Source organism: Elephantulus edwardii, unplaced genomic scaffold (assembly GCF_000299155.1).
Source record: "Elephantulus edwardii isolate Elephantulus edwardi_28Jun2011 unplaced genomic scaffold, EleEdw1.0 scaffold00237, whole genome shotgun sequence".
NCBI lineage: Eukaryota > Metazoa > Chordata > Mammalia > Macroscelidea > Macroscelididae > Elephantulus > Elephantulus edwardii.
Window position 1 is genome coordinate 3551075 of NW_006399987.1, and position 9411 is coordinate 3560485.

The following is a 9411-nucleotide window of genomic DNA, read 5'->3' on the forward strand; positions in this document are numbered from 1 at the left end:
TTTTTTTTTTTTTTTGCAGTGCAACTTCTTGCCACTAGGCCACCAGAGCTCCCTTGGTCCCTTCTGATAACATGTCCAAAGTCCATGAGACAAATTCTCACCAGCCCCACTTCTAAGAAGTCTGGCTGTCCTTCTTCCAAGACAACTTGTTGATCTTTCATAATATAGTCCGTGTTCTTCACAAACACCCTAATTCAAATATGCATTGATTAATTTGATCTGCCTTATGCATTGTCCAGCTTTCACATGAATGTGAGGGCATTGAAAATACGAAGGTTTGGGTCAGGCACACCACAGACTTCAAATACCATATTTGTTTGTTCCACTGGGAAAATTTTATTGAAAAATTATTATTAAGGGAGCTCTGGTGGCTTGGTGGCAAGAAGCTGCACTGCAACCCCAGAGGTACATGGTTCAAATCCACCAGATGCTCTGCTGGAGAAGGAGGGGCAATCGCCTCCTGTACCAGTCTGATCTGATTTGACAGTACACACAAAAAATAATCAATTTTTTAAAAAAAATAATTATGAAGAAGATAAAAAAGAAAAAATTATTTTCCCGCATTAGAAAAGATTTATTGAAAAAAACATTTTTTACCATGTTTCCTTTTGAATTCTTTAGTTTTAGAGAAGTCTTTTGGAGCATGTTTGCCCAATGCACTATGTTGTTTGATTTTTTTATTCTTTGTTGCACATTTTCTTCCCCTCTTTCCCTCCCAGCCCCCAGCCCAACTGACAATGCACCCCTTGTTCCAGGTTGTTTTCATATAAATATAACACATAGTAATATATTCCTTTCAGACAGTTCTTCCCTTGATCTGTTCTAATACAGTGTTCATTATCTATCCACTTCCCCCCCATTCCCTCCCCAATCACCCTATGTCTGTTCTATTTTATAACAGCAGTTTTATGGAGTATTTGTGCCTTTGGGACTGAGTTATTTCACTCAGCATAAAGTCTTCCAGGCTTCCCCATCTTGAATAATGTTTTTACTATTTCACTGTTTTTCAATGCTGCATAGTATTCCATTCGTTTGTTAATGGGCACTTGGGTTGCTTCCACGCCTTTGCTGTTGTGGATAACATAAACATGGGTGTGCATACATCTGCTTGAGTCGTGGCTCTGGTTTCTTTAAGGTCCTTTCCTAGTAGTGTAATTACTGGGTCAAATGGTATTTCTATTTCCAGCTCTTTGAGAAAGCAGCAAACTGCCTTCCATAGAAGCTGTGCCATTTTACACTCCCTGTCATTTGATTCCTTCATGGCTGTTGATTATGGATCCAAGAAAAAATGAAATTCTTGACAACTTCAGGAATGTTACAGCGCTCGCCTGTCATTCTGTGGTAATGTGGTGAGCTGTGTGTTGCTGCGATTCTAGAAATTATGCCACTAGTGTTTAGGTCCTAGCAGGTCACTCATGGTGGGCAGGTTTCAGCGGAGCTTCCAGACTAAGAACTAAGACTAAGAGCTACTTCTGAAAAGCATTGGCCAGTGTAAACCGTAGGAATAGCAGCATAACACTGTCTGAAATGGTGCCAGAAGCTGAGCCGCTCAATTAGGGTTCAATGCTCTAGCTGTTGGGATCTGAGGTCAAAAGCTAATGAAACAAATTTGAGTGGAAAAATGTCTGAGAGGCAGTGTTCCCTTACCAGGACCCCAAGAGTTGGTGACAAGGGTAGAATGAATCATAGAGTGAGGTAGTGAACATTTTACTGGGGAAAGAAAGAGCCACGTGTTTGGCCAGAACTGTATCCCTTCTCCATATGTATTAAATATGTGTGCTGAGCAAATCATTCAAGAAGCTGGACTATATTAAAAAGAAGGTGGAATTAAGAATGGAGGAAGACTCATGGACAATCTGCATTATGCAGATGATACAACTTTGCTTCCTGAAAGAGAACTTGAAGCACTTGCTGCCAAAGATCAAAGACAGCAGCCTCTTTGGTATAAATTACATCTCATGGAGAAGAGATTGAGGTTGTTAACAATTAAAGCTTGCTGGGATCCACAATCAACACTCTTGGTACCAGGAGTCAGAAAACCAAAAGATGAATTACACTGGGAAAATCTGCTGTCAGGGACCTTTTCAGCGTATCTTGAGAAGCAACAATGTCAGTCTGGAGACTTAAGATGCTCCTGATTTCAGACCTTGGTCTTCACAGTTAATTGCTATGCATCTGAGAGCTGGACAGTGACTATGGATGGCAGAAGAATTGATGCCTTTGAGCTGTGGTGCTGGAGAAGAGTCTTGAACATACCATGGACCACCTAGAAAACAAATAGGTCTGTCTTGGAGATGGTGAAACCAAGTTTCTCCTTAGAGGCTAGAATTTTGAAGCTCCATCTCATTCTTTGGGCATGTGGCCAGGAGGCCACATACTCGGAAGACATATTTGGAAGGGTGGAGGGACAGACAGGACAGGAAGACCCCAGATCAGTTGAGATGATACAGTAACTGGGGCAATGGGGATAGGTGTGTTGGAGTCAGTGAGACTGGCTCAGAACAAGGCAGGCTTCAGAGCTGTTGTTCATAGAGTTTCTGTGAGTCACAGGAAACTTGACAGCATTTAACAACAACATCAAGAAAATAAAAATCCTCACTGCTGGACCAATAAGCAACATCATGATAGACTGAGAAAAGATTAACATTGTCAGTAACTTTGTATAATTTGTATCCATAATGAGTACCCACAGTAACAGCAGTCAAGAAATCAAATGACTTAGAGAGCTCTGGTGGCTAGTGGCAGGAAACTGCACTGCAGTCCCAGAGGCGTGTGGTTCAAATCTACCAGATAATCTGCTGGAGAAGGAGGGGCAATCTCCTCCTGTACCAGTCAGATCCAATTTGATGGTAAACACACACACACACACACACACACACACACACACACACACACCAAAAAAAAAGAAAGAAAGAAATCAAACAACTTGTTGCATTTGGGCCCTCTCCAAAATCCTAAAGGAGCAAGGATGTCAGTTTAGAGACTAAGGTGCACCTGATCCAAGCCATGTTGTTTTCAGTTGCTTCCTGTGCATCTGAAACTTGGACATTGAATAAGGACAGGAGAAAAATTGATGCCTTTGAATTATGGTGTTGGAGAAGAGAGCGGAATATCCCATGGACCGCAAAAAAGAACAAGCAAATCTGTCTTGGAAAAAAGTGCAACGAGGGTGCTCCTTAGAGGAAAGGGGGGGTGGAAAAGACCTCATGCTGGAAAAGATGGAGAGTCAGAGGAAGAGCGGAAGACTCTCAGGGAGATGGACCGATAAGTGATGATAACAAGCGTATCCAAGGTGGTGAGGATGGCACGGGATAGGACGAGATGCAGATCTGTTGATCGCAGAGTCGCTGTGAGTCAGAGTCCACTCGATGGCACGTAACATGTTCAGTAGGTGAGGTAGGGGTGCAGTGTGTCTATATGTGACAAAACCGAGAAGATTGTAAAGGCCATTTTGGAAGCCACGGGGACATGGTCCTTTGAACCCTGAAGAGATGCAGGGAGAGGCAGAGAGCCAAGGGACTTCCACTTATCCTGATGCATTGGGGTCTTGAGAATGAAGCACAACGAGTCACATCAGGGGCCTGGGAGGCAAGGGGAGAACAGAAAGGGGGACCCCAGGTGAAGAAGAGGATGGGATGGGATGCAGAAGTCCGTGGAAAGGGATGGTGAACCCCACGTCTGACACATCAGAAGCCAAGTTTGTGTCTTCTGAGATCCACAAGGTGGTCAGTACTAATGCACTCAGCGGGGAGGGCTCGGAGCTGCGGCTGGAACAGTACCCGGTAGAAGCAATGACTGAGCCCATCAGCCGGGTCATAGCTCCCTGGATGATACCGTTCCGTTTCTGAAGTTGGTGAGATGCCTCTTTGCATCCCGATTGAGGAGTTCCACTGACATTTTCCATAAATGTCCAAAACCATGAACAATGGAGTCAACTGAGTTACCTAAGCAAAGGCCCAGCTGCCTTCACAAAGCCTACCAGGGCCTTACATTCAAGCCTCCAGTGAACCCCTGTGTCCGGGCACAGGGTGGTTGCCAGAAGCTATCAGAAGCTGTCAGCTTCTTTGCTGACATCCGCTCCCCAAGCACATTCGGCACCAAAGCCATAGTTGTTGAGCAGAAACACAATCTGTTCCTTCCTTTTTTTTTTTTTATTATTATTTTGTGTGTGTGTGCCGTCAAATCAGATCTGACTGGTACAGGAGGATATTGCGCCTCCTTCTCCGGCAGAGCATCTGGTGGATTTGAACCGTGTTCCTCTGGGATTGCAGTGCAGCTTCTTGCCACTAGGCCACCAGAGCTCCCAATCTGTTCCTTCCTTGAGAAGAGAGAGCGCAGCTGCTTCTGGGAGGACGTAGTGCTCCACCTCCGTCTGGACCTCGCCCAGGAGCCGCGCTGGCCGCTTGCTGGGAATTGTCTAATGCTCCCAGGTTTTGTTGTTTCGTCGTTATGGACTGTTGGGTCAGAACCGACTCATGACTGACCCTCTTCTGGGTTTTCAGAGGCAGTAAATGGCACGAGAGGAGACTGCCCATCCTTCCCCCTCAGAGCAGCTGGTGGATTTGAACCGTGCACTTTGGGATTGGCAACACAATTCCTTACCACTAAGCCAAAAAGCAGAGGCACACTGCATCCAAGTATGTGGTATAATGGGCCCAAGCATCTTGCCCCTCAAGATGGTGAGGGTCAGTGCTCCAGACAATCTAGACATTTATCTCCAGCATCCATGCAAACCCTGCCTGTGTCCAACACCTGTTCAGGGCAGGAGCATCCCTCTCTACTACTGTGTAATGGACTTGAAGAACTAAATGCTTCGATGAAGGAGTATCCTAGCATTCAGCTCACTTAGACTCCGGGGGCTCAAGAGTCATGCCAAGCTTCCGGCCCATCGCAGCATGGGAGAGGTCATGTGTAGCCAGGCCAGACACAACAAAGAAATCACAGATGAAAGACAATCAGAATACGAGTGGGGGGGGGGAGCTACCTTCTCAAAGTAGGGTCAAACCCACTGCTGTGGAGGGAAGACAGTTTCAGGACCCCCATTTGCCTCTGTGGCATGACTTGAAATGACACAGAACTACTCCAAACACCCATTAATGATTGGAACGTGGAGAGTATGAAGTCAGAATCCAAGCAAATTGGAGTAGTAAAAAATTAATGGCATGCATAAAGATTGACCTCCTAGACATTAATGAGGTGAAATGGTATTGGCTGTTTTTAAAGTGGCCAATCACTAGATTTTTGCCATGCCAAATCGAAAAGTGGCATTATTTTTTGTGTTAATGTCTAATACTGTGCTGTCAGGACAGAATAATGTCCTTGTGCCTGCAAGGAAGATCAGTTAAGCAACAATTATTCTAATTAATGCACCAACCAATAGTGCAAAAGGAGATATTGAAGGATTTCTTGGCAGTCAAACGGGATTTAACTGGTGGTGGTAGTGGTTGTTGTTGTTGGGTACCCTCGAGTTGGCACCTATTCATAGCTGACCTTCCAGCAGATTTCAAAGGCAGATGCTTGCATGGGAGGAGAGTGCCCATCTTTCTCCCTCAGAGCTGCTGCTGGATTTGAACCTTTTCCCTTTGGATTGGCAGTACAACGCCTTACCACTGAGCCACCAGGGCTTGACTGTGTAGATCATAACAAATTACAGGAAAATTTTTTTTTACAGTTTTATAACTTTATTTGACAATCAGCTATTAGTTTTCATCCACATTGACGGTCTGTAGATTTTTGAAAGTGGTGACGGGTACATCGGTAACCAGTGTACACAGCTTGTTTGGGGAATCTTCATCCTCATTACGTTTTCTGGACAACCATGCACGGATGCGGTACGGGACAGTCCTTATTCCTTTGGCCCAGACAGCTTTGTTAAGCCTGGTGTCAATGCGAACATCTGGTGTTCCCATCTCCTTCATGGCAAATTTCTGGATCTCCTTTAGTGCCCGAGGAGCACGCTTCTTAAATCCCCTCTTTAGTCTTATTTAACTGCTGTCTAAGGATTCTAATTCACAGGACCGGCGTGTGCATAGTTAAACAGAGGGTTTTATAAAATGCATCGCAGTGAGGTCTATCCTGCAGCCCAGCGCTTAAGCATTTACACCACTCAGGGGCTTCTTAGCTTTTAATCCAGGTTTAATTTAAATACAAAGCAATGCATAGCAATGACCTTCATATTTGGAATCCACACTTTAAAACCCAGACTTTGACCAGCATCACAGTTGGAACATGTCTTATTGTTCTGCTTTGGAGCGAGTGGTCCCTTTTGCTGGCAAGGTGAAGCTTTTCTTCTGTGAGTCTTCCCACTGAGGGGTGTACTTATAACTCACTGGGTATCGAGTTACATCCCCTGAGTTCTCTGGGCCTGTCCTTACTACTGTTAACCTCATTCTACAGAGCAGAGAGCTGAGGCTTCAGAGGACCGAGGTCACAGAGGCCGAGCTCTAACCACTATGCCCGAGCGCCTTCGCTATAAATTTGTCTGTTTGGGTACCGATTAAGCTGCGGTTTGTGTTTTGGCAGTAGGTTCCCCAAAGAGCCTCGATTATCACTCTTCCTCATGTTCAAGGGTTCTCTTTGGGGGAGAAAAGTGTGATCCAATTTCCAATCAGTTTTCCCCTCCACTCTGCAAAACCACAGCCAAGGAGGTGCAGCGAGGCAGCAGGTTCTGATGTGCCTTCAAGAAAAGGGTGGGGAGAGGAGAGTCCCTCTCAGGCCCAGAGGGTGTGCAACTTCCTGCCAGTGAGGAAACACTGGGCTCCAGTAAGCCCTGCTTCTCCTTTCCCTCTCTGGCCTCACAGGAGGAGCTGGTGGGCAGCGGGGGGCCACTCTGGCCTCAGCTGGATCTCCAGCCGCGCGGGAGGAGAGATGCCCTGGTCTGTCCTGCTCTTTGCAGCTGGTGAGTCTGATGCCCTCACCGTCACTTCTGCCCCACCGCCCCTACCCAAGCCCACTGTACTTGCTGTGGGACCAGAGGCCAGTGCTGAGCTGCTCTGCCCTTCTCAGGTGAGAGGTGAGGCTGGCCTCCCCTCGTCTGCCCAAGAGCCAGAGAAGCACCCTAGGAAGTGCCTTCTCTTGCTGGGCTCCTTGTCACCCCAAAATCAAGAATGTCAGATATATCAGCCTGTTGGAGAGGAGCTGCCCACGCCCCATGACTCAGCCCCATTGGCTTCCCAAGGGGAAGAATCTGTTTGAGGTTCAGGGCAGGGGCTGGCAAGGTGTAGGGAAGCCAAACACCGGACGGCTTGTACAGACCTCACCTGAGCCAGACACAGCCAGGTGGGCAGCTGGGGCAGAGACTGGGCCCCAGGCAATTCCTGCCCGCATGTAGTCTTGCTCTAAAACACATATTCATCACCGCACCTGGAATCCAGCTCCTCTGCTCTGCCCCCAGCCCGGCCACCCTGACCCTCTCACTGCTTCCTTTCAACCCACCGGGCCTCTGCCTTTGCTCTTCACTCAGCCTTCCCTCTCAGAACTCAGCCCAAGCGTCACCTCTTCAGGGAAGCCCTCCAAGGCTGCTCCAGCTGAAGCCAACTTCCTAGTAGCCTGTCTGCTCATGTCCTGGACAAGAATGTCAAAGGCACTAGAGCTGGGTGTCTGTCTGTCTGTCTTGTTCATTGTTCTGTCCCAGCACCCAGGCTACTGGTTCAGTGCTACTGGAAATAATGAGAGTACTGTGGTGTTATGTGAATAATCTACATAGTCTATGCTTTTTGCCAACAGTGCAAACCACCCCCCATTTTACATGCATTTTATGTCTTTGTGTTAGTTATGTGGGTGTGTTATTTACATGGGCTTGTTATTTGTGAAGATCTAATATAATGAGTTATTCCACGATGACCGTCAAAGAGCCTGGTGGGATAGTGGTTAAGAACTTGGCAGGCGGACTGAGAGGTTGGTGGTTTGAAACCACCCAAGGGTAAAAAGAAGTGACAGATTGTGGGTAAAAAGAAGTGACAGATTGCTTTTGGAAAGATTACTCACAGCCCTGAAAACCCTGTGGGGTGGTTCTTCTCCAACCAAAGGGCAGCTATGAGCTGGATGAGGCATAATGAGAATGCATTTGGTTTTCGTTTTATAATAACCATCTCTGTGATTCTAAAAGGATATAAAATGATTCAAATACCCTGTCACTGTCACAGAGGCCCCTCAACCTAGCAGTATGGTGGTGGCTGTTGCTGTGCCCTGTTGAGTGTAACTGACTTGTAGCTGACCCTCCAATGGGTTTTCAGAGTCCGAAGAGAAGAGGTGGCCCCTTTTTTCTCCCACCAAGCATCTGGTGCATCCAAGCCATGTGCCTTGGGATTGGAAGCTCAAATCCTCAGCCCTGAAGCCACCAGGTGGCAGCCACAGCTGTAGGGGAGGGGTTACCATCCTCTGGATGGCCAAGGCCCAGAGACAGCCAGCTCAGAGAGCCCCACATGCAGCCCCTCCGCTGTCCACACCACCCTCACCCCAACCCAACACCAAGTCCACCTTTTCTGAACGGGTTGGACTTAGAGATCCGAGGCTGTACTCAATGGAGGAGACTGCTGTCATCTCTCCCCAGAGCTCCTGATGAGAACATCCCCCTTGTGTTAGCAGCTCAGTATGTTACACACCGGGCCCCTTACCCACCCTGGCGACCCTCCTTTATCTGCACTGCAGGCTCCTTGGCGATTCCAGCACCCACCATCCTGCTGGTGCCCCCGCACCCCCGCAGCCAAGAGGACCCCATCCATGTCAAGTGCACAGCCCCCAAGGGCTTCCCGGGCGCAAATTTCACGCTGTACCGTGAAGATCAGGTGGTCCAGTGCCTGCAGGCGCCCGCGGACCAGCTCGGGGTGATCTTCAACTTGAGTGGCGGTGGTAGCCAGCCTCCAGGGGGGACATTCCAATGCCAGTACTGCGTGATGGGGGAGCACAGCCTGACCCAGAAGTCGGACCTCAGCAAGCCCGTGCACGTTTCTTTCCCAGGTGAGAGATTTGGAGGGGAGCTATGTGGCCAGGCATGCCACTCTTCCACTGCCCCCAGGCCACCCCACGCACCGGCATCCCTGTGCCACCTCTGAGCCACCTGTGGCCACTCGCACACCTCCACATGCCACCCACCCCTGAGCTATCTCCATGGTGCTGAGGGATCCCTCTGCCTAGGACACCATCCTGGAAAAGCCAGGCAGACAGCGCAGTTGGCCTTCTTTAATCCTCACAGCCACCCAGTGAGGGGGCTATAGGCTTCTGCCCATTTTGCAGATAAAGAAACTGAGGCACAAAAGGCAAATGGACTTGTTCTTAAACCCCACAGCCAGCAGGTGGCAGAGCTGGGATTCCAGCAGTCTTTAGCCACCAGCTAAACGGCACGTTCCCTCTCAGTCATGGTGGCAAGGAGCTGCCCTGCAATCCCGAAGGCATGAGGTTCAAGGCCACCAG

General features: G+C 48.2%; 1 protein-coding gene across 1 annotated transcript in view; it reads left to right on the top strand.

The window, feature by feature from the left end:
• CCDC159 (coiled-coil domain containing 159) overlaps positions 1-9411 on the top strand; it is a 24807-nt gene that overhangs the window by 4774 nt on the left and 10622 nt on the right. The window lies entirely within an intron of this gene.